At 42.6% G+C, this 25,997-nt stretch overlaps 1 protein-coding gene across 4 annotated transcripts in view; it reads left to right on the forward strand.

The window, feature by feature from the left end:
- Positions 1-2,714: 2,714 nt before the first annotated feature.
- Positions 2,715-25,997, forward strand: part of RBM6 (RNA binding motif protein 6) — a 107,179-nt gene continuing 83,896 nt past the window's right edge. Inside the window, exon 1 of one of the 4 annotated variants that reach the window (XM_032320268.1) lies at positions 2,715-2,918. The gene's annotated coding sequence lies outside the window, so the exon portion shown is untranslated. The remainder of the gene's footprint in view (positions 2,919-25,997) is intronic. The other 3 variants (XR_004280470.1, XM_032320247.1, XM_032320238.1) reach the window with 3 other exon arrangements.

The raw sequence follows: 25,997 nt of genomic DNA on the forward strand, positions 1-25,997 counted from the left end.
GCAGAGAGGCAGGCTGACAGAGAGGGAGAAGCAGACTCCCCGCTGAGTAGAAAGCCTGATGCGGGGCTCAATCTCAGGACCCTGAGATCACCCCAGGAAATATTTCGAGCTAATAATAAGAACATCAATCCTTCCCTGGAAAATCCGAAGTTTTTCTTCCTGCCTTTCTTACTTGGCAGCTCCTGGTAAGGCAGCTGGGTTTTCTGCTCTGCTGGGAAATCTTATCTATGGTGTTGTATCACCTGTGTCTCTCCTGGTTCCTGTCTCTCATTTTAACATCTCATCAAATCCTACTTTCCATGCTGGAGAGCCATGGCCCCAAAGGAGACCAAGGCAACAGGAGCAACAGACAGGACATGGTCGTTCTCTTTGCTGAGTCCTCCCCTGTAAGGATTTAGGGGCTGAAAATGGATACATCTCCCCGGCTAGACCTTGTAAATCCCATTCCAGGTGAAGGTGTTGCTCAGATCATCTCTTCTAAATAGCTCATTTTCCCTGCTCTTAGGCAGTACAAACAAACTTACAAGGACTGTGGGTACTTGTAAGTTTAGAAAAAAAAGAAAGGAAATTCCTTATGCTTCTTCTGAAAACCTTCAATAATAACCTTAAGGAAAAGGGGAAAGTAGTCAGGGACATAAACCTTGGACTAGGACTGACCTGGGTTGGAATCCCCCACCTTATACTTTCCAGCTGTGGCAATAACTTAATTTTTCTGGTCTTTGGTTTCCTTAACTAGAAAAGGGGCTTCCTCATATGATTATTATTAAAATTAAATGAGATAAGGAAGTGCCAGCACAATGCCAGCCATATAGTTTGATAAAGAGCAGCAATTATTATTACCCAAGGAGACTGGGTATAAGGCAACAATAATTAGTTCCTTAATACCATTAATCTCTTCAGAAGAGGACAAAGTACTATCTGATAAGGGAGAGATCCACGAACAATGGTTCAGTTTGGGAAGCAAAGTCAAAGTACCCACAGTTCCGTGTAGCTAGCTGTTCCTTCTCTTCCTCGAAACTTCTTAGTGCTGGTGTGTCCCCTGGCTCAGGGTTGGAACTCTGCTCTCCTGTCTACACTCACTCCCTTATTTCCTTGGTCACCCTTTGGTTACCTCATCTAAGTCCATGGCTTCAGATACTGGCACCAGCAATATGCTTGTACCTCCCAGATTTGCATCTCTAACACTAACCTTTTACCCTGAATTCCAGACTGATGTATCCAACTACCAATTCCATGTCTCACTTGAATACAATGCACCAAAAATTCAACCTACCGCAAACTGAGCTCCTGTTTTTCCTACCAAAACTGCTTTGCCCACATTCTTCCCTCTCTGCCCTCATCCCAACCTCCCGTTTCTACTGTTACCACACAGGTACAAGTACCATCCTTCTGTGGTTGCATTATTGCAACAGACTCCTAATTGGCTGCATGGCTTCTGCCCTTCCTACCTTTAGCCTATTTCCACACAGCAGCCAGAGGGATGGTATAACATGGACCTGAAGTTATGGTATTATTCTATTTAGAGCCCTCCAGTGACTTTCCATCTTCCTTTTTACAGAAACCAAACTCATTTCAGCAGAGATTGTATATCTTGTTTAGTTTTTTGTCCTCCTCCAAAAACTACCCCACACCCATATCCAGCAGGGCAGCAAATTCTATCAGCTTTGTTTGTTCCTGTATCCCCAGCACCTGATACAGTGCCTGGCACACACAGGCCCTTCATATAGTTCTCAAATGAAGGAATGACTTCCAGACAAGATGTCTGAAAAGTGGGAAGATAATTTTAAAGACTACTTAACCCAAATACCTTCTTTCTCTGCAGATAAGAATTGCTTTACTTTAGAATGCTTTATAGGCTTTTCTTGCAGCAGATTCCTTTGATCCCATGATGTTGAATTTAGGCTACAAAATCAGGTTACCTTTCTTATAGAAACACCAGGTGGCCGGAACCAGCAAGCATATTAACAGTGTAGATAACCCATCTGGAAGCTTGGACCTTGCCATTTGAAGATTAACGTAAGGAGATTCCGGAAGTGAGCTGCAAACTGAAAGCATTTCTGCTAGACTGGGAGATTTGCAGATAGCCTTCCAGTTCTGAGACCTCATAGGTCACCCTTGGCCAGATTTATTGCTTGAGATCTAGCAAGGCCTGTGGAAGGTGGGTGGATTTGCCCTCATAGGTAGGACCACTGAACCTTTAACATAGGTGGTATTTGCTCGATATTCTTGAGCAGGGGATGCCTAACTTGAAACCCCCTCAGAGTAAAAAGGGGACGAGCCTCTCTGATTACTTCTTCCCTAATTCAAGAGCTTCTCTCGCACCTATCCTCGGGTCTTGGGCAAAAATGGCTAAGCTCCTGGACTGAAGGGGTCAAGAGTCAGGCGCTGGTGTGGTCCGACAACCATTTCTCCGGAAGGCTTAGGCCTGAGAAGTCTCCCTTCCTTTGCCTTCACAATGACGGGAAAGAAGGCGTCCTCGAACTAGGCCGACCAAGGGTTGATATGCGCTCCTGGAGGAGAGCAAAACTCGGAGAGTCCAAGCCAACTGCAGACAGACGGCAAATCTTGTAAATTCCAAAGAGCACAGGAAGACGAACCAGGGTCTAAACCACAACCCCCAGCAGGCCCCGCGAACCTGGGGAAGCACGCCCTCCCATTGGACGCCGCCGAGTAGCGTGCCCTCACGCCTCGCCCCCGTAGGTAGCCCCGCCCCAACACGCGCGAGGGACGGCGGGAGTGGAGTCGGCGCGACCGCTGCTGTACTCTATCTCCCGGCGGGCCGAGCGCTGAAGGCGGCGGCGCGGCGCCTTTGTGGAGGCAGCGGCCCGGCGCGGAGGAAGTTCCGGTCTCCGCGACGCTGGGTCGGTGGCGGCGGCTGAGGATTAGGAGGAGCGGGCCGCGGAGGCCGCGCTGCCTCGGTAAGGGCCTGGGGCAGTAGAGAGGGCGTGCCGGAGCCTGCGGGTAAAGAGCCAGCTTGCCAGGCCGCTATAGAAGTCGCGGGTCCGCGAGGCCTGGAAGCTGCGGCTTCGGTGTCGCGGGACGGCCGCGGCCTCGCTCGGGAAGAAGAGAGCCAAGTGGCGGTGTGGTGAGGCAGGCGCCGCCCTCGGGAGGAACGCCCCGGAACGGTCGCGGACCCGGGGCGGGGCCCGGTGCGGTGGTAGAATTACCGGTCCAGCCTCGGGGCTGTCGGCTGCGGGGTAGGGGGTTGGCGCGTGGTTACGGTTTGGTGTTTCTGGTTTGCGGGGCCGCAGGTCGGCCCTTTCTTCCTTTTTTTCCTGCTTTTGCAGGAATGTGATCCAGTTCTGAGGCATCGCTCGAGAGGGAGGCCTTCTTGTGCCTAGCACGTAGCCTCGTCTTTAGACCTGGCTAGACACGGGTGAGCTCGGCCGGACTACAGGGTGCGAGAGCTCGGAGCCCGGCACGCGGGGCTGTAGAACCTGGAGGCGGGGGAGTGGTCTGGTGGGTTCTGCGCCCGTTGGGAGAATGTGAGAGGAGGGATGTTTTTTCGTATATACTCTTCAGATTCCTTTTGGCGTTGTAAATCTGTGTTTTTCTCCTAACTTTAGTATTGATGTACTGCTGGATTCAACCCTAGGAGCGCATTTTTTAAAATAAAAAGGTGCATGTAAGGTACCAAAACTTTTTAAGAGTAACGGTGTTTTTTTTTGTTTTTTGTTTTTTTTTTTGGCATATTCCAGGTTTTGCATGTGAGGGTCAGAGTTGCTGGATATAAGTGAAGGAGTTCAGTAGACTCTGATGCGCTTGGTCACTTAGTTCATTTTCTGAACTCTGGATTGTACCCTAGGTTTATTAGTCTTCAACTTTCTGTTGAGTAATGCCACCAGTGTGAATAGTTGATAATGTCAACATCAGCCAACTTGTGAGGACTGTAGGGAGAGGTATGAAGAACTGATGGATGACCGAAGGACTGGCAATGTATAAAGTAACTAATGGCGTGTTACTGTTTCGGTGAAACACAGACAAGTTGGACATGAACCTTGGCATCTAACTAGGTATTTAACCTATAGGAAAGGTACTAGGTCTCTTTTCTGGACATCTGTAGCACCCTTCTTGATAGAATTCTGTTACCAGAGTTGGGTTTATTTTTGTTGCCTTTAGGATCCTGGGTTGTTTCTAGCCTTTCTGAAGAGACTTGTGAAGGCCTGGGTGGGGGAGATGAGTGCATGTTACTAAATGAACTCTCTTATTGCAGATACTTGAGCAAGGTTATAGAATTGTGCCAGTGTTTAAATGTATAAACTGCTGTTAATGATCAGATTCAGGGTTGTATTAAAATTAAAACTATGGGAAGGTTCTGAAATCTTAAAGATTATAAATCATTCCTTGATGGACTTTTTTTAGCCATATACCAAGTACTTAGAATTAATTTTTCCACCACACTCCCACAATACCGTCTTCATTTCATTCACTTAGTTAATGGGGCATCTGTTGAATGCATTTTATAACCGTCCTTTCATGGTGTGGGACTCAGAATAGCAGAGTGGGTAACTGGGGGAGCTCTGGAATCAGATAGGTTTTGAATCCTTCACTCCTCCACTAATTCAGTGACATTGGATAAATTACCTTACTTAAGTTTCCTCATATGTGAAATAAGGTTGTTGTGAGGTATATGTAATGCCCTTAGAACAGTGCCAGGTGTGCAGAAGGTGTTCATAAATGTTAGCCACCACGGTTGTCTTTTTTTAAAGCAGCTTTGTTGAGATATAATTCATAATTCATATGCCATACAGTTAACCATTTAAAGTGTATAATTCAATGCTTTTTATATATTACATTGCTAATTTCTTTACAAGGTTGTGGTAAATGTATTTTGTTACATATGTTGTAACAAAATTCGCTATTTAAACGGTTTCTTTTTATTTTTTTTTAAGTTTGTTTATTTAAGGAATCTTTACACCCATCATGGGCTGTAACTCATTACCAGGAGATCAAAAGCCACACTTCCAATTAAGCCAGCCAGACACCCCAAGCCACTTTTAAGTGTAAAATTCAGTGCATTAGTTACATACACAGTGTGGTGCAACCGTGACCACTATTTCCAAAACTTTTTCATCACCCTGAACAGAAACTCTATCCATTAAGCAAGTGACTCTCATTGTTCCTTCCATTTAGCCCCTGGTGACTTTAAATCCCTCTGAATTTGCCTGTTTTAGGTATCCCATATAAGTGAAGTCATACGATATTTGTCCCTTTATGTTTCACTTACCATAATGTTTTCATGGCTCAGTAATGTCGTAGCAGGTATCCAAACTTCATTCCTTTTTTTCTTTTTTTAAGTTTGTTTATCTTTACACCCATCATGAGGCTCAAACTTACAAACCCAAGATCAAGAGTTGATCACTCTTTAACTGAGCCAGCCAGACGCCCCAAACTTCATTCCTTTTTTAAAAATTACAAAAAGTATATTTTAAAAATTGAGATGTAATTGACATACTCATTCTCTTTTACGGCTGAATAAATATTCCATTGGTGTGAATAGGTCACATTTTGTTTATTTCTTCATTTGTTGGTAGACAACTGTGTTGTTTCCACCTTTTGGCTATTGTCAGTCATGCTGCTGTGAACATGGGCATGTGCCTATTCTGTATATTAACCTTTTATCAGATATGTGATTTGTAAATATTTTCTTCCAGTCTATGGGGTGCTTTTTTACTCTATTTATAGTGGTCTTTGATGCAGGAGAGTTTTCCATTTTGATGAAATCTAATTTGCCTGCTTTTCTTTTGTTGACTGTGCCTTTGGTGTCATCGCCAAGAGATCATTGTCAAATCTAATGCGTGAAGCTTTCCCCCTATTATTGTAAGCGTTTCATAGTTTAGCACTTACATTTAGGTCTTTGATGCATTTTGAGATAATTTTGGTGTGTGGTGTTAGGTAAAGGTCCCACTTCACTCTTCTGCACTTGGATATCCAGTTTTCCTATGAGCATTTGTTGAAAAGTATGTCTTTTCCCCTTGATAATCTTGATACCCTTGTTGAAAATATCCTGACCATATATGTAAGAATTTAGTTCTGGTTTCTCTATTCCACTGATCTGTATGTTTGTCCTTATACCAATACCACACGGTTTTGATAACTGTAGCTTTGTAGTAAGTTGAAATCAGGAAGTGTGTCTCCTCCAACTATGTTCTTTTTCAAGATTGTTTTGGCTATTCAGAGTCTTTTGAAATTCCATATGAATTTCAGGATGGGTTTTTTTCTAAGCATTGGCTTTAGACTCAGACCGTCTTGAGTTTGCATGTTGGCTTTTTCTCATATTAGTTATATTGTTTTGGGTCAAATCTCAACCTGTTTGAGCCTCGGTTGCGTGGTCTATAAAGTGGGAATAGTAACTGAGTTTACCTTACAAAGGACTTGCAATGAATAAATGAGAGTGCTTAACTGTGGTAGAGTCAGCATTCGGCTATGCTTGTCTTTATTACTCTCATTTTGGAGAGTAGGATTAGACCTACTCAGGAATGTCCTTTCCAGCTTAATACTATTATGATTTTAAAAATCTGAGCATGGGGCACTTGCGTGGCTCAGTGGGTTAAAGCCTCTGTCTTCAGCTCAGGTCATGATCCCAGAGTCCTGGGATCGAGCCCCGCATTGGGCTCTCTGCTCAGCGCAGAGCCTGCTTCCCCCTCTCTCTATGCCTGCCTCTCTGCCTAGTTGTGATCTCTGTCTGTCAAATAAATAAATAAAATCTTAAAAAAAAAAATCTGAGCATAGTAGTAGTTGTAATAGTATTTGTTACATTGTTTTAAAATTCTTTAAAACTTTTGGGGTTCCTGGGTGGCTCAATGGGTTAAAACCTCTGCTTTCAGTTTGGGTCATATCCCAGGGTCCTGGGATCGAGCCTCACATTGGGCTCTCTGCTCAGCAGGGAGCCTGCTTCCTCCTCTCCCTCTCTGCGTGCCTCTCTGGCTACTTGTGATCTCTTTTTCTCTCTCTGTCAAATAAATAAATAAAATATTAAAAAAATAAAATTCTTTAAAACTTTTTTTGGAGATGTAGTTTGCATATCATAAAATTCCTTCATTGTAAGTGTTCATTTTGATGTAACCATTACTACTGTTCAGATTTAGATTTCCAGCACCTCAAAACATTCCTTACTTCCTGTTTGTTGTTTATCCCCACTTCTCCAACTGCAAGTCCTAGTATCTGCTGATTTGCTTCGTATCTCTGTAGTTTTATGTTTTCTAGAAATTTCATATAATTGGAATTATACAATTCTTTCATTTGTGTCTGGCTTCTTTCACTTGCAATGCTTTTTTGAGGTTCATCCATGTTGTGGCATTTTTTTTTTTTTTTATGGTGTATTTCTTTTAGTTCAGCCATTCACTTATGGATGGACATTTGGATTATTTCCAGTTTGGGGCTATTATGAACAATGGGGCTATGAATATGATTGCTTCTTATGCATGATCTCATTTACTCCTGATAGTAATCGTATGAGGTAGGTACCATTATTCCTATAACATAGGAGAGCTTTGAGATATATAGAAGTTAAATAATTTCTCAGAGGTGCAAACTGGAGTTCTGGGGCACCTGGGTGGCCCAGTCATTACGTGTCTGCCTTCGGCTCAGGTAATGATCCCAGTCCTGGGATCAAGCCCTCCTCATTGGGCACTCTGCTTGGTGGGTCTGCTTCTCCCTCATCCTCTCCCTCTGCCTGCTGCTCCCTCTGCTGTGCTCGCTCTTGCTTTCCCTCCCGAGTTCTCTCTCTCTCTCTGTCAAATAAATAAATAAAATCTTTCTTTTTTTTTTTTCTTTAATATTTTATTTATTTATTTGACAGAGAGAGATCACAAGTAGGCAGAGAGGCAGGCAGAGAGAGAGAGGAGGAAGCAGGCTCCCTACTGAGCAGAGAGCCCGATGCGGGACTCGATCCCAGGACCCGGAGATTATGACCTGAGCCGAAGGCAGCGGCCCAACCCACTGAGCCACCCAGGCACCCCTAAAATCTTTCTTAAAAAAAGAAAACTGGAGTTCTGGTTCAAACTGGGCATTCTGACTCTAAAACACATGCACTATGCGGTGCCCGGGTGGCTCAGGTCATGATCCCCAGGGTCCTGGGATCCAGTCCTGCATCAGGCTCCCTGCTCAGTGGGGAGTCTGCTTCTCCCTCTCTCTGCCACTCTCCCTGCTTGTATGCTCTCTCTCTCTCTTTGTCAAATAAATAAAATCTTAAAAAATAAAACAAAGCAAAAAAAAAACATGTGGTCTTGAAATCCTTTTATTCTTGGACCACATAAAATTTAAAAAAAATTCCTGCTAAAATTTTGAAAAACTTACTACCATTTACATATTTTTTTTTAAGGTTTTATTTATTTGTTTGACAGAGATCACAAGTAGGCAGAGAAGCAAGCAGAGAGAGGGAGAAGCAGGTTCCCTGCGATGCAGGGCTTGATCCCCAGACCTTGAGATCATGACCTGAGCCGAAGGCAGAGACTTAACCCTCCGATCCACCCAGGCTCCCCACCTTACACATTTTTTTTTTTTAAAAGATTTTATTTATTTATTTGACAGAGAGAAATCACAAGTAGATGGAGAGGCAGGCAGAGAGAGAGAGGGAAGCAGGCTCTCTGCTGAGCAGAGAGCCCGATGCGGGACTCGATCCCAGGACTCTGAGATCATGACCTAAGCCGAAGGCAGCGGCTTAACCCACTGAGCCACCCAGGCGCCCAGCCACCTTACACATTTTTAAGTCAGTGTTAGTGCTTTAACATTTCTATCGTAAATGGCCGCAAAGGATGTATTTTTTGGCATAATATATATTGTATGTTTGCTTTATATATATATACACTTTAGAGCAGCAGACTTAATTTATAAAATGTCATATAATCTAATTGGAAGATCAGATTTTTAATGTCCGTCATTTAGCCAAATCAGACTACCTCAATGGGAATGCATTCCAAATCTCAGTGATTTTTGAAATAAACTCTTAAAGTAGTAATAGGTAACATTTATTGAGCATTTTACTTATTGGCCACTGTTTTAATAGATTTGCATTTTCATTCCGTTTCTGATAACTGTATGAAGTAGACATTAACTTTATACTGATTTTACATATAAGTAAACTGAAGCATTTAGTTAAATACTTGCTTAAGGTCCTGTGGTGTGGCAGAAACAAGTTTTACCTTCAGGCAATCCATCTCTTGACCTAAGCAGAATATGTCCAGAGACAGCACTTTTAGGCCTTTTCTCCTACACTGTACTGGCTTACAAAACTCACTCTTGAATTAGGAGCCTGACTAATTTGCTGCTATTAGGAATCAGGATATAAAAATATTTAAACCCTGGGGAATTTCTATTTCTTTCTTTATTACAAATATTTATTTATTCATTAGAGAGCGTGTGTGTGCACAAGCAGAGGGAGCGGGAGAGGGAGAAGCAGGCTACCCATTGAGCAGGGAGCCTGATGTGGGGCTCAGTCCCAGGACCCCGAGATCATGACCTGAGCCAAAGGCAGACACTTAACCGACTGAGCCACGCAGGTGCCCTGGGAAATTTCTGTTATAAGAAAAAGCAGCTCTAGGGGCGCCTGGGTGGCTCAGTGGGTTAAAGCCTCTGCCTTCGGCTCAGGTCATGATCTCAGGGTCCTGGGATCGAGCCCCGCATCGGGCTCTCTGCTCATTGGGGAGCCTGCTTCCTCCTTTCTCTCTGCCTGCCTCTCTGCCTGTATGTGATCTCTGTCTGTCAAATAAATAAATAAAATCTTTAAAAAAAAAAAAAAAAGAAAAAAAGAAAAAGCAGCTCTAATGAAGTATTTAAATGTCTTCCTGCAGTATTAAGTCTAATTTGTACATGACTTTGAGATTCCTGTGAGATAGCCAAGTGGTGATTTCTGGCAGGCAATTTGGACTTTACAGGGGAAATCTAAGAGGAAGATAGAGATGTGGAAATTATCATTGTAGAGATGGCAGTTACTGTGATTAAATTGGGAATAGATGCAATTCCTCATGTCTAGTCAGCTTTGGCCGCCATAACAAAGTAACATGGACTGGGTGACTTGAACAGTAAAAATTTATTCCTCATAGTTCTGGAGGCAGGGAAGTTCAAGGTCAGGGTTCCTTCTGATTTGGTCCAGGTGAAAATCCTTTTGATTTGCAGACTGCTGCCTTCTTACTGTGTCTTTATTTGGCTGAGAGACAAATCTTCTTTTTTTGTCTTTTCTTACAAGGGCACTAATCCCATTCATAAGTGCTCCACTCTCATGACCCAGTTACCTCTCAAGGCCCCCACCTCCCAATATCATCACATTGGGTATTAGAATTCGGGGGGTGAGGGGGGCTCCTGGGTGGCTCAGTGGGTTAAAGCATCTGCCTTTGGCTCAGGTCATGATTCCAGGGTCCTGGGATCGAGCCCCACATCGGGCTCTCTGCTCAGCAGGGAGCCTGCTTCCCTTCCTCTCTCTGCCTGCCTGCTGCCTGTTTGTGATAAACAAAATCTTTAAAAAAAAAAAAAGAATGTGGGGTGGTGGGTACATAGCACCTGGGGGTGGCATGTGGATCAAGAATAGTGCTAAGGCGAAATAAGTCAATCCAGGAAAGACAATTATCATATAATGTGTCTGAATGAGGAATTTGAGAGGCAGGTTATGGGGGGTAGGGAGGGAAAAAATGGAACAAGATGGGACTGGGGAGGGAGACAAACCATAAGAGACTTGTCATCTCAGGAAACAAACTGAGGATTGCTGGGGGCTGGGGGGAGGAGGGATAGGGTGGTGGCTGGGTTATGGATATTGGGGAGGGTATGTGCTATGGTGAGTGCTGTGAACTGTGTTTAAGACTGATGATTCACAGACCTGTACCCCTGAAGCAAATAATACATTATATGTTAATTACAAAAAAAAAAAAAAAAGAATAGTGTTAGGAAACAGTGTAGAGCCTTGGGGGTTAGCAGTATTTGGTGGACATTTATTTAAATAATATTTAAAGGTGGGGTGCCTGGGTGGCTCAGTAGTTAGGGGTCTGCCTTCGACTCATGTTGTGATGCCGGGGTCTTGGGATTGAGCCCTACATCCAGCTTCCTGCTTGGCTGGAGGTCTGCTTCTCGCTCCCCCCATCCCCCTACTTGTGTTACCTCTCTCACTGTGTCTCTCTCTTAAAAAAAAAACCATATATATATTTAAAGGTTTTGTATTTGTGTGTGTGTGTGTGTGTGTGTGTGTATTTTTGCATGAGAAAGACTTGAGTGTTTATAAGCAAAAAAGCAGCAGTCTACAGAATGGGAATATGGGCAAAAAAAGAAGTTGAGTGATAGAGAAGTATAAGTGCAGGTTCTTCAAACTACAGTCTTCAACCTGTGGGTACACAAAATCATCCCAGGGAGAATGCAGGCATATGTATATGTATATTTTTAAAGTTTTTTTTTTTTTAAGATTTTATTTATTTATTTGATAGATAGAGATTACAAGTAGGCAGAGAGGCAGGCAGAGAGGGGGGAGGCAGGCTCCCTGCTGGGCAGAGAGCCCGATGTGGGGCTCGATCCCAGGACTCTGGGATCATGACCCGAACTGAAGGCAGACGTTTTAACCCACTGAGCCACCCAGGTGCCCCCTTTTTAAAGATTTATTCATTTTATAGAGAGAAAGAGAAGGCATGAGCAGGGGGAGGGGCAGAGGGAGATGGAGGGAGAGAGGCAGACTGCACTGAGTGTGGAGCCTGACATGGGGCTCAGTCTCACAACCCGGAGATCATGACCTGAGCCAAAATCAAGAGTCCAGTGCTCAACTGACTGAGCCACCCAGGCTTCCTTGCATATGGATTTAAAGGAATGAGTGTGCAAAACTTCACCTTCCATAAATATTCTTCTAAGAATGAATCTTGCTTCTACATATAAGAACTAGGGGCACCTGGGTGTCCACTTAGATGGTTAAGTGCCTGCCTTCGGCTTGGGTCGTGATCTCCTGGTCCTAGGATCAAGCCCCGTGTTGGGCTTCTGGCTCAGCCGGGCATCTACTTCTCTCTCTTCCTCTCCCCCCTGCTTGTGCGCTCTCTCTCAAATTAGTAAATAAAATCTTAAAAAAAAAAAAAAACCTAAAACCATAAATACATTGGATTTGGAAATGATCTCCTGGGTATGACACCAAAGACATAGTCAGCAAAAGGAAAAATAGACAAATTAGACTTCATCAAAATGAAAAACTTTCCTTCACCAAAGAACACTGTGAACAGAGTAAAAACGTACCCCACAGAATTGGAGAAGATATTTGTAAATCACATATCTGATATAATATCCAGAATATATAGTAAGGTTCTAAACTCAACAACAAAAATACAACCTGATTCAAAAATGGGCAAAGGACTTCTATAGTTATTTCTCTAAAGAAGGTTATACATATGGCCAATAAGTCCTGGAAAGAGGTTCATCATCATGAATGATTAGGGAAATGCAAATCAAAATGACAGAGAAATGCCACTTCACACCCATTAGGGTGATGATTATCAGAACAACAACAAAACACCTCCAAAACAAAATAACAAGATGGTGTGGATGAAATTGAAACTTGTATTATTTTCCTAGGACTGCTATAACAGCATACCACGGATGAGGTGACTTAAATAACAGAAATTTATTTTCTCTTGCTCTGGAGGCTAAATTCTAAGATCAAGGCATCAGCAGGGTTGGGTGTTGGTAAGGCCTTTCTCCTTGGCTTGCAGAAGAAGACTGCCTTCTTGCTGTGTCTGCACACAAACTTTCCTCTGTGCATGCATTCCCATTGTCTCTTCCTCTGACACCAGACTTACTGGATTAGTGTCCCACTCTTAAGACCTCTTTTAGGGGCGCCTGGTGGCTCAGTGGGTTAAAGCCTCTGCCTTCGGCTCAGGTCATGATCCCAGGGTCCTGGGATCGAGCCCCAAGTCGGGCTCTCTTCTTGGCGGGAAGCCTGCTTCCCTTCCTGTCTTTTTGCCTGCTTCTTTGCCTACCTGTGATCTCTGTCTGTCAAATGAATAAATAAAATCTTAAAAAAAAAAATCTGCGTTGGTGGTATAGTGGTGAGCATAGCTGCCTTCCCCCCCCCGCAAAAAAGAAGACCTCTTTTAACTTTATGTCCTTAAAAGCCCTCTCTTCACGTACAAACCCATTGGGGTTAGGAGTTTAGCATACGAATGGGATGAGGGGGCACAATTCAGTCCATGACAGAACCTTTGTGCCCTATTGCTAGGAATGTAGAATGGAGAAACTGGTAGAAAACAGTATGGTGATTCCTCATAAATTAAAAATAGAATTACCATGTGAGCCAGCAATTCCACTTTTTTTTTTTTTTTTAAGATTTTTAAATTTATCTATTTAATACAACACGAGCAAGGGGAGTGGCAGGCAGAGAGAGGGGGAGAAACTGGTTCCTTACTGAGCAGGGAGCCTGATTCGGGGCTCGATCCTAGGACCCTGGGATCATGACCGGAGCTGAAGGGCAGATGCTTAACTGACTAAGTCCCTCAGGCACCCCTAAAGCTGCAATTCCACATTTGGGTATATGTCCAAAAGAACTGAAAACTGAGTTTGAAAGAGATACTTGTACATCCAGGTTCGTTATTCGAAGTGGCCAAAAGATGGAAGTAACCCAGGTGTCCATTGTCCCATCAGTGATTGAAGGGATAAACAAAATGTGGTGTATATATACAATGCGATATTATTCAGCCTTAAAAAGTAATGAAATTCTGGGGCTTCTGGGTGGCTCAGTCATTTAAGCAATCAACTCTTGATTTCAGCTCAGCTCATGTATGATCACAGGGTTGTGAGGTTGAGCCCTGCATTGGGTTCCACACTGGGCATGGAGCCTGCTTGAGATTCTCTCCCTCTGCCCTTCCCATCCCCCTCTCTCCCTCTTTAGGGGAAAAAGAAGTGTGTGTGTGTGTATGTGTGTGTGTGTGTGTGTGTGTTTAAAAAAAGTAATGAAATTCTAATAGATGCTGCAATGTGGCTGAACCTCGAAGATATTACGCTAAGTGAAATAAGCCAATCACAAAAGGTCAAATATTAAATGGTTCCACTAGTACTTTGAAGTACATAGAGTAGTCAGAATCATAGAGACAGAAAACAGAATGGTGGTTGCTGAGGACCGTTGAGAGGGAAACGAGGAACTACTGTTGAATGAGTACAAATTTTCAGTTTTGCAAGAAGAAAGAAGTTCTGTGGATGGATGGGGATGATGGTTATGTAACATGAACATATTTAATGCCACTGAACTATACACTTAAATATGGTTAAAATGGTAAATTTTTTATATAATAATTTCTAAAAATAATTTTTTAAAAAGTATGTATTTATTTGAGAGAGAGAAAGAGAGTGATGGGAGGAGCAGAGGAAGAGGAACAAGCAGACTCCACATTGAGTGCAGAGCCTTGATCCCAGAACCCTGAGATCATGATCTGAGCCGAAATCAAGAGTTGGATGCTCAACTGACTGAGCTCACCCAGATGTCCCCAAAAATAATTTTTTTTTTTTTTTTAAAGATTTTATTTATTTATTTGTAAGAGAGAGAGAGAGTGAGAGCGAGCACAGGCAGACAGAGTGGAAGGCAGAGTCAGAGGGAGAAGCAGGCTCGGAGCCCGATGTGGGACTCGATCCCAGGACGCTGGGATCATGACCTGAGCCGAAGGCAGCTGCTTAACCAACTGAGCCACCCAGGCGTCCCGCCAAAAATAATTTTTAAAAAAGAATGGGGGGCGCCTGGGTGGCTCAGTGGGTTGAGCCGCTGCCTTTGGCTCAGGTCATGATCTCAGGGTCCTGGGATCGGGTCCCGCATCGGGCTCTCTGCTCGGCGGGGAGCCTGCTTCCCCCTCTCTCTCTCTCTCTGCCTGCCTCTCCATCTACTTGTAATTTCTCTCTGTCAAATAAATAAATAAAATCTTAAAAAAAAAAATTAAAAAAGAATGGATCTTGGGGTGCCTGGATGGCTCAGTCCTCAAAGTTGTCTGCCTTTGGCTCAGGTCATGATCCCAGGGTCCTGGGATTGACCCCCATATCAGGCTCCCTGCTCAGTGGGAAGCCTGCTTCTCCCTCTCCCACTCTCCCTGCTTGTGTTCCCTCTCTTTGTCAAATAAATAAAATCTTAAAAAAAAAAAAAAAAAAGAATGGATTTTGTTGATTCTCCTTTTCCACCTCCCCTTTCTTACTCATCCTTCTCTCCACTTTACCAAAAAGGGATCTCTCCATTTGAAATCTAACTAAAGTGTACTACTGCAAGGATAGAAATCCTCAAAACACCAAGCTATATGTTTATTTCATCTCCTTTGGAAGGATCTTTGGGTTGGTTCCATTTTTTTAAGCTATTATGAATAAAGCTGTTACGAACATTTTTGTACAAGTTTTCATTTGTCTTAGGTAAATACTTAGAAGTGACCTGCTCCGTTTCCGACCTGGGCCGGTTCACCCCTCCTTAGGCAACCTGGTGGTCCGCCGCTCCCGGGAGGTCACCATATTGATGCCGAACTTAGTGCGGACACCCGATCGGCATAGCGCACTACAGCCCAGAACTCCTGGGCTCAAGCGATCCTCCTGCCTCAGCCTCCCGAGTAGCTGGGACTACAGGCGCGCGCCACCGCGCCCGGCAATACTTAGAAGTGAAATTGCTGAGTCATAGAATAGTGATGTCAGACCAGTTTTTTTTTTTTTTTAAGATTTATTTATTTATTTGACAGAGAGAGATCACAAGTAGGCAGAGAGGCAGGCAGAGAGAGAGAGGAGGAAGCAGGCTCCCTGCTGAGCAGAGAGCCCGATGCGGGACTCGATCCCAGGACCCCGAGATCATGACCTGAGCCGAAGGCAGCGGCTTAACCCACTGAGCCACCCAGGCGCCCTCAGACCAGTTTCTAAAGTGGTTGTACCATCTTGCATTCTTTCCAGCAGTGTGTGAGTTCTAATTGCTGAAAATCCTTGTGTATTTGCTTTAAGAAGTCTTTTTAATTTTAGCAGTTCTACTGGGTGGGTATTAGTATCCCATTGTGGTTTTAATCTGTTTTCCTTGTGACTAGTAATAGTAAGTATTTGTCAGATGTGTGTTACAAATATTTACTCTTATTCCATAGTTTGCCTATTCATTTTTTAAACAATGTCTTTTGAAGAACAGGTTTTTTTGGTTTTGTTTTGTTTTTTTAAGATTTTATTTATTTGACAGAGAGAGAAAGATCACTAGTAGGCAGAGAGTCAGGCAGGGGTGGGGAGAGGGGGAAGCAGGCTCCCCGCTGAACAGAGAGCCCGATGCGGAACTCGATCCAGGACCCTGGGATCATAACCTGAGCCGAGGGCAGCGGCCCAATCCACTGAGCCACCCAGGTGCCCCTGAAGAATAGGTTTTTAATTTTATTTATTTATTTATTTTAATGGTTCATGCTTTTGAATCTTTTATAGAAGACTTTGCTGACAAAAAGCTCAAGAAGATTTTCTCCTATATTTTCTTTTAGAAGTTTTGTAGTTTGAGCTTCTACGTTTATGTCTGATCCATTTTAATCAGCTTTTAAGTATGGTATGATGGAGGGCAAGCAAGTACCATCGAAAAGGAATCAGGAGGGGCGCCTGGGTGGCTCAGTGGGTTAAAGCCTCTGCCTTCAGCTCAGGTCATGATCCCACATCAGGCTCTCTGCTCAGCAGGGAGCCTGCTTCCCCCATCTTTCTGCCTGCCTCTCTGCCTACTTGTGATCTCTGTCTGCCAAATAAATAAATAAAATTAAAAATTAAAAATAAAAAGGAATCAGGATATGGTTCTGGAGAGGGAGCCTGGGAAACAGATGCCACATCTAGGGATGTCCAAATCTAAGGACTCTTTAGAGGCCCTGTAATTGGAACCAATACACCTAAAATCTTTTTTTTTTTTTTTTTTAAGATTTTATTTATTTATTTGACAGAGAGAGATCACAAGTAGGCAGAGAGGCAGGCAGAGAGAGAGAGAGGAGGAAACAGGCTCCCTGCTGAGCAGAGAACCTGATGCGGGACTCGATCCCAGGACCCTGAGATCATGACCTGAGCCGAAGGCAGCGGCTTAACCCACTGAGCCACCCAGGCGCCCCACCTAAAATCTTTTAATGGAAATTTTGCAAGGGACAAGGATGCTGCCAGCAGCTGCTGATACCCACAGTGCATATTAAAGTTGCTACTGTCTAAAACCTCAGAGGTGGATCTTACTTGGTAAGTGCTCAAATCAACCTTTGCCTGTTGATGCTCCCTCGATGTTCTTAACCGAGTGTCCTGTGGGGGCTCAAAGCATATACTTTGAAAAATGAGAGTGTTTGGAGCAGGATCAAGCTGCTGTATTCTGCAGATAGAATAGGACCCCTGGTTCTGCTCTGCTGGCTTTTGGAACTAAAGTCATGATTAAAAAGGATGGCCCTGGGTATTCAAATTATGTGGTTAGAGGTAAAATTCTTGGACCTTTGCAAGATGGACCAGAGTGGAAGTGTTTGCCAAGAATACTTTTATTTATTTATTTAAAGTTTTTATAAACATATAATATATTTTTATCCCCAGGGGTACAGGTCTGTGAATCGCCAGGGTTTACACACTTCACAGCACTCACCATAGCACATACCCTCCCCAATGTCCATAACCCCACCCCCTTCTCCCAATCTCCCTCCCCCCAGCAACCCTCAGTTTGTTTTGTGAAATTAAGAGTCCCTTATGGTTTGTCTCCCTCCCACTCCCATCTTGTTTTATTTATTCTTCTCCTACCTCCTTAACCCCCCCATGTTGTATCTCCACTTCCTCATATCAGGGAGATCATATGATAGTTGTCTTTCTCCATTTGACTTATTTCGCTAAGCATGATACCCTCTAGTTCCATCCACGTCGTTGCAAATGATCATTATCCATTCATCTGTTGATGGACATCTAGGTTCTTTCCATAGTTTGGCTATTGTAGACCTTGCTGCTATAAACATTCGGGTGCATGTGCCCCTTCAGATCACTTATTTATTCTTTTTTTAAAAAGGTTTATTTGAGATAGAGACTGCGCACACAGGTAAGCAGGAGTGGGGGCAGAGGGAGAGGGAGAGAGAGACATTCTCAAGCAGACCCTCTGCTGAGCATGGAGCCCAACATAGGGCTCCATCTCATGACTCTCAGGTTACGACATGAGCTGAAATTGAGTCGAATGCTCAACTAACTGAGCCTCTCAGGCACCTCTGAAAAAATGCTTTATTAATGAAGAATGAAAGATGGAAGAGGCACGAAAACAATCAGCTACCATCATTGTTCCAACCATAAAGAGTACTGACCTGCAGTGGGGGTTCTTTTTTGCCAAACTCACTGATCAGCTTCTAGGAAACCATTGTTTAGATTCTAGAGTAGTGTGGCTGCAGAGTTCAACATAAGTGTGTCACTAGGAGTGTAGCCTATAGTTTAGTATAATGCGTACCATCTTCTAAAGCAGCTGACCCCTGTTCAACAGCTATGTACATGGAACCATTTTTCACTTCAATCTTCAAAATTTTCTTTTTTTTTTTTATTTTTTTTTTTAAAGATTTTATTTATTTATTTGACAGAGAGAGATCACAAGTAGGCAGAGAGGCAGGCAGAGAGAGAGAGAGGGAAGCAGGCTCTCTGCTGAGCAGGGAGCCCGATGCGGGACTCGATCCCAGGACCCTGAGATCATGACCTGAGCCGAAGGCAGCGGCTTAACCCACTGAGCCACCCAGGCGCCCAATCTTCAAAATTTTCATTTGACTATTTGCTACTCATCCAGATCTGTACCTGCAGTAGTTTCTTCTGCTAGTCTTTCAAACTCACCAAAGGGTCCTTTTCTTTTACTGATTGGTGTAGCATGTGTTGGAGGTGGAATCTGGGCAGTTTAGGTGGCAGGCCCCTCTAACATTGGTCTGCCACACTCTCCTAATTACTGTAACTTTGTAGTAAGTTTTAAAATAAAGAAGTGTGAGTCCCCTAGCTTTGTTATATTTACAGGAGTGGGGTTTTTTTGTGTGTGTTTTTTTTTGTTTGTTTGGTTTGGTTTTTTTTGCAGATACTGCATTTTTTTACAGATTGAAGACGGTTTGTGGCTACCCTGGGTTGAGCAAGTCTGTCAGTGCCATTTTCCAAGAGCATTTGCTTGCTTTGTATCTCTGTATCACATTCTCAGAATATTTCAGACTTTTTATTGTTACCGTATTTGTTATGTGATCTGTGTTCAGTGATTACAATTTGCTAAAAGCACAGATGATAGTTAATAGTTAGCGATTTTTAACAATAAAGTATTTTTTAATTAAGGTACGTGCATTGTATGTTTAGATAAATGTTACTGCAACTTAATAAACTACCGTATAGTGTAAACATGTATATGCACTGGGAAACCAGAAAATTCATTTCACTCACTTTTTTGTGGTAGTCTGGAACCAAACTTGCAGTGTCTCCAAGGCATGCCTGTATTCTTCTCTGTTTTGCGCCGATGGGATGATACTATAAATAGTATTTCGTACAGATAGTTTATTCTTGATCAGTTCACATAGCTCCCTCGTTTTTTTGCGAATTGCATGGCCTTTCAGTAGTGCAGTATACTATGCTGATGTATATTTAGATTTTATAATCTTGCTATTACAAACAGTGCTGTACGGTGCATGTTTGTAAACGTGTCACCTAACACTGTAAGTTTCTAGAGAATGAATTCCTAGAAGAGGAACTGGAAAGTTGGGTAATGCACTTCAAATTTTGTGAATATTAGTTTTCCTTATGTTATGACTTTTAACCTTATCCCTGTTGGTTGGAGAAGATACTTACATAGTATCTCTCTTTTTATATCTATTGAGACATGTTTGTGGTTTAATCAGTGGTCCATTCTGGAGACTAGCCCAGGTGCACTTGAGATGTGATTCTACTACTGTGTAGCAGTGTTCGTATGTGTAGAGTGTTCCTATGTGTCTGTTAGGTCTAGTTGGTTTATTGTGTTCTCTATTTCCATTTATTCTGTTTGGTTGACTTATCTGTTATGGAAAGTGGAGTTTCAAGTCTCCAACTATTAGAGAACGGTTTATTTTTCTCTTCACATGTTTCCAGTTTTTGTTCCATGTATTTTGAGAGTGTTCTATGCTTAATATTTATGATTATTTTATCTTCTTGCTATATTATTTCAAACCTTTTATCTATCTATATATTTTTAAAAAGATTTATTTATTTATTTGAGAGAGAAAGAGAGAGAACATGAGAGAGATCGGCGGGAGAAGCAGACTCCCTGCCAAACAGGGAGCCCAGTGTGGGACTTGATTCTGGGACTCTAGGATCATGACCTGAGCCGAAGGCAGTCGCTTAACCAACTGAAGGCATCCTTGAACCTTTTAATATATAATGTCTTCCTTTGTCTTTCATAAACTTTGGATTCAGAGTCTGTTTTGTCTGATATTAATCTAGCTCCCCAGCTTTCATTTGGTTACTATTTGCATGGAATATGTTTTCCATCTTTTCACTTTCAACCTATTTGTGTCTTTGGATCTCAAGTGAGTCTCTTGAAGCATAGACAGCTTATACAGTTATACATAAACAGCATATGCAGTTGATTCTTGAGCAACGTGGTGGGTTGGGGTGCTGGCTCCGTGTACTATTGAAAATCTGTGTATAAGTTTTGACTCCCCCAAACTTAACTACTAATAGTTTACTGTTGACCAGAAGCCTTATAGGTAAGATAAACAGTCAATACATATTTTTATGTTGTGTGTAGTACATACTATATTCTTATAATAAACTAGAGAAAAGAAAATGTTACTAAAATCACAAAGAAAATTCATTTACAGTACTATAATTTTTATATTTTTATTTTTTAAGATTTTATTTATTTGACAGAGAGAGATCACAAGTAGGCAGAGAGAGAGTGGGAAGCAGGCTCTCTACTGAGCAGAGCCCAACTTGGGGCTTGATCTCAGGACCCTGAGATCATGACCTGAGCTGAAGGTAGAGGCTTAACCCACTGACCCACCCAGGTGCCCCTGTAATGTTTTTTAATCAATACCATACAATTACATTGTCAGTTAACAAAATGAATTAATTGTTAGTACCTATATCAGTACTGTCTTTTTTTTATTTTTAAGATTTTATTTGTCAGAAGAGAGAGAGAACACAAGCAGGGGGAGCAGCAGAGGGAGAGGGAGAAGCAGGCACCCCACTGAGCAAAGAGCCTGATACAGGACTCGATCCCAGGACCCTGGGATCACGGCCTGAGCTGAAGGCAGACACTTAACCAACTGAGCCACCCAGGGGCCCCTTGATACTATCTTACATGATAAAAACAGTATAGATGTTTATACATGTTACTGATATTAGACATCAAAAATGAAGATTGGAGCACCTGTGTGGCTTAGTCGGTTAGGTGTCTGACTTGATTTCAACTCAGGTCCTGATCTTAGAGTCGTGAGATTGAGCACCCCGTAATCCTCTGTGCTCAACAGGCAGTGTACTTCTCTCTTCTTTTCCCTCTGCCCTTCCCCTTGCTTGTGCACACACGCATATGTACTCTCTAAAATAAATAAGTAGGTACACATGGGTGGCTCAGTTGGTTTAGCATCTGCCTTTGGCTCAAGTCATGATCCCAGGGTTCTGGGATCGAGTCCCACATCAGACTCCCTGCTTAGTGAGGAACCTGCTTCTCCCTCTGCCTGCTGTTTCCCCTGCTTGTTCTCTTGCTCTTTGACAAATAAATAAAATCTTAAAATAAGCAGATAGATAGATAGATAAATAATCAAATGTTTTTTTTTTAATGAGAAGATTCAATGAAAAAGAAATTTGTGGGTGCCTGGGTGGCTCCGTTGGTTAAGCGACTGCCTTCAGCCAGGTATTGATCCTGGAGTCCCGGGATCCAGTCCCGCATTGGGCTCCCTGCCCAGCAGGGAGTCTCCTTTTCCCTCTGAGCCTCTCCTGTCTCATGCTTTCTCTCTCACTCTCTCTCTCTCTCAAGCAAATAAATAAAAGAAAAAAGTTTGTATTTGTTTACAGGTATAATGATTCATGCATTGATACCAAAAAAGCAGCAGTATAATTGTTTCATGGTAGCCTAGCCTATACATTAATGAATGAATCATTTAAAAAATTTTTATGTTATATAGTATTACAATCATATTCATAATACAGTATTGGAAACATTGTTAGATTTTATTTATTTATTTTTATTAACATACATTATTTGCTTCAGGGGTACAGGTCTGTGAGTCATCAGTCTTACACAATTCACAGCACTCACTATAGCTCATATCCTCCCCAATGTCCATAGGAAGCATCCTTAGATGTTTTTTTTTTTTAAAGATTTTATTTATTTGACCGAGAGAGAAACAGGGAGAGAGGGAACACAAGCAGGGGGAGTTGGAGAAGCGGGCTTCCTGCTCGATGCGGGGCTCGATCCCAGGATCCTGGGATCATAACCTGAGCTGAAGACAGATGCTTAACCACTGAGCCACCCAGGCACCCCACATTGTTAGATTTAAAAAACACTTAACTGTGATGATAGGCTGATACGCAGTTTCTCCAATTACAGGAGAAAGAGGCGTAGTGTATGGTAATGTAATTCTTTGAAAGCAGTGTTATAAAACAGTAAGAAAACTAACACAATATGAATTTTCTATTAAAATCACTAATCTAAAATAAATAAATAAATAAAAAATTAAAAAAAGAATCACAGAATAATCTGTCCACTTCCATTCAAGTCTCGCACATGATGTTGTACATGATGAGTACTTGGGTGATGATGACACAAAGCATCTCACGTGTTTCGAGAAGTTTATTTATTTATTAAAGCTTTTATTTATTTATTTGACAGAGATCACAGGTAGGCAGAGAGGCAGGCAGAGAGAGAGGAAGGGAAGCAGGCTTCTCAATGAGCAGAAAGCCCGATGTGGGGCTCAATCCTAGGACCCTGGGATCATGACCCAAGCCCAAGGCAGAGGCTTTAACCCACTGAGCCACCTAGGCACCCCAACAACAGAGAAATTTATTAACTATTCATTGTGGGAGTTGGTCTTGCCCTCTCAAGTGGCAAAGGTAGAAGAGGTAGAGGAGGTAGAAATAGAAGCAGGAAAGGCCTGCATGCTCTATAACTTTATGGAAATGCATCCTAATTTCTGACTTTTTTGGTTTCCAGTATCTCTAAAATTGTTTCTGTGGTGATTCTACAATCCTTCCACTGTTTGCTTTAGTTTCAGTGCTTGTACCTTAGAAAGTCTGGATCATCAAAGAAGTCAAAAGCAGTCTTCAATAATCGAATGCAGTCAGATGTCTGATATCAATTTGTTTTCTGGGATTGCTTCTTCTACATCTTTTTTTTTTTTTTTTTTAAGATTTTATTTATTTATTTGAAAGGGAGAGAGAGAGAGAGCACGCATGAACAGGGAGAGAGTCAGAGGAAGAAGGACAGGCAGACTTACTGGTGAGCAGGGAGCCCAAGGGAGGGCTCAGTCTCAGGACTCTGAGATCATGACCTGAGCTGAAAGCAGACTCTTACCTAAATGAGCCACCCTGGTGCCCCTTGTTTCTTCTACATCTTCTTCATCTTTCTGGGGCGTGGTTTGAAAGTACTCATCTCCGTCAAGTCAGCCTCTTTTAATTTTTCTTGGGGGTGTGTGTTAGCTCTTGAATTTCTCCAAGATCCCTATTTTGAAATCCTTCACCACCACCTTTTTGTATCCACTCTTTCATGATTTCCTTCGTTTCCTCTGTTGTAAATCTGTGAAGTCATCACACTTTCTGGACACAGTTTTCTCCAGCAGGAACTTACTGTTTCAGGCATAATGGCTTTCATGGCTTTTCCTACAACAGTGGCATCTTCAGTGGTGTAATCCTTCCAGACTTTTGGGGTGCATTGGTGGCTAAGTTGGTTGAGTGTCTGATTCTTGGTTTCAGCTCAGGTCATGATTTTGTGGTTGTGAGATCGAGCCCATGTTGGGCTCTGTGCTCAGCGCAGTGACTGCTTCAGATGCTCTCTCTCCCTCTCCTTTCCCCTCTGCTCCTCTCCTCACTCACACAAACCCTGTCTCTAAACTAAATAAATAAAATCTTTAAAAAGAAATCCTTCCAGGGGCGCCTGGGTACCTCAGTTGTTCGGTGTCTGCCTTTGGCTCAGGTCATGATCCCAGGGTCCTGGGATTGGGCCCCACACTGGGATCCCTGCTCAGCAGGAAGCTTGCTTCTCCCTCTCCTGCTTCCCCTGCTTGTATTCCCTCTCTTCCTCTCTTTCTCTGTCAAATAAATAAAATCTTAAAAAAAATTTTTTTTCCCCAGACTTTCATGATGTTCTATCAGAGTTCTCTTTCATTGCGTTGACAGTCTTTTCCACAGAGTACCATGTATAAGAAACTTTCAAAGTCCTTATGATCTCCTGATCTAGAAGCTGAATCAGAGATATGTTTGGGGGCACGTGGACCACTATGACAACTTCAGTGTTGAACTCCTGGGGTTCTGTGGGGTCAAGGCCTTTGTCCAGTATGGAAAGAACTTTAAAAAGACAGTTCTTACCAGCAGAGTACTTCCTAAATCAGGAAGAGTCACAGAATCAGTGGAACCAGTCCAGAAAGAGGGTCTTGTTCAGGCCTTCTTGTACAGCCAAAAGACTTGCAGCTGTTTATCTTTTCCCTTCAAGGCTCGGGGGTTAGCAGCTTATGGATCGTTAACCTAAGTACGGTAGAGTTAGCCTATATCTTCTTGCCTTATATCTTGGTGGTCTGTTCTCTTTCTTATTATTTTTTAAAGATTTTATTTATTTATTTGACAGACGGAAATCACAAGTAGGCAGAGAGGCAGGCAGAGAGGGAGGAGGAAGCAGGCTCCCTGCTGAGCAGAGAGCCTGATGCAGGGCTTGATCCCAGGACCCTGGGATCACGACCTGAGCTGAAGGCAGAGGCTTTAACCCACTGAGCCATCCAGGTGCCCCTCTCTTCCTTATTAATAGATGTCCTTTGTGGCCTTTTTTTTGCCCCCAGAGTAGGGCATATTTATCTGTATTAGAAACCAGATAGCCTTTTTCCTCCGTGATTTTTATCAGTGGCCCTGAGAACTCAGCTGCTGCTTCTTGGTGGGCAGAAGCTGCCTCTCCTGTTATCTTGACATTTTTTTAAAGTCAGACCTCTTTCTAAAATTATCAAACCATCCTTTGCTGGCATTAAAATCTCTGGATTTAGCTCCTTCACCTTTATCTGCATTAAGTTGTCATATAATATGACTTTGCTTTTTCTCAAATCATATTAGAGCCTGTAAGTATGCCTTTCTTTCTTTTTTTTTTTTTAAGATTTTATTTATTTGATAAAGAGAGATCACAAGTAGGCAGAGAGGCAGGCAGAGAGAGAGAGAGGAGGAAGCAGGCACCCTGCTGAGCAGAGAGCCCGATGCGATGCGGGGCTTGATCCCAGGACCCTGAGCCACCCAGGCACCCCTAATTATGCCTTTCTTACAGCAATCCTGCACCCACATAAAAGCTTCAATAAGCTGCATTTTCAATATGAGATAAAAAGATATCTTATAAAAATTACAAGGTTTTCGTGCCTGCTGGTATAGCTGCAGTGATGGCTTCATGAATTTTCTTTTTCTTTTTTTCTTCCCATGGTCTTTACACTGGATTCATTGATCTTGAAACAGCAGACAACTGCAATCGCAAACCTCTGTGGTACATATCAACCAATTCGACTGTTTCTTGTAGTTTCATGACTACTCTGCTTCTTGGGAAGACTTTCAGCATCAATGATGGCACTTTGTATGGGTCCCATGGTGTTATTCAAGGTTTATGGTGTTGCATTAAACATGAAAAATAACAGGAGAACCAGGAGAAATCACTTTTTACTGTGATAATGCAATTTGCCAGAAAGACTAACTGCCTCTGCAGGGATGATTAGTGTCATTTTTTTTTTTTTTCCAAGAGGATACTTGCAACACTTGAGCACACCGCAGTAGCAGCAGGAGGTGACTGCGGAATTATTACAGTAGTACAGTATGTACTACAGTTAATATCGTGCAATTATGATTTCACACTATATCTTTACATTTGTTTACATTTTTCTCAACTGCAAATGGTACCACTTATGGTCTGTGAGTTT

Source organism: Mustela erminea, chromosome 1 (genome assembly GCF_009829155.1).
Source record: "Mustela erminea isolate mMusErm1 chromosome 1, mMusErm1.Pri, whole genome shotgun sequence".
Lineage (NCBI taxonomy): Eukaryota > Metazoa > Chordata > Mammalia > Carnivora > Mustelidae > Mustela > Mustela erminea.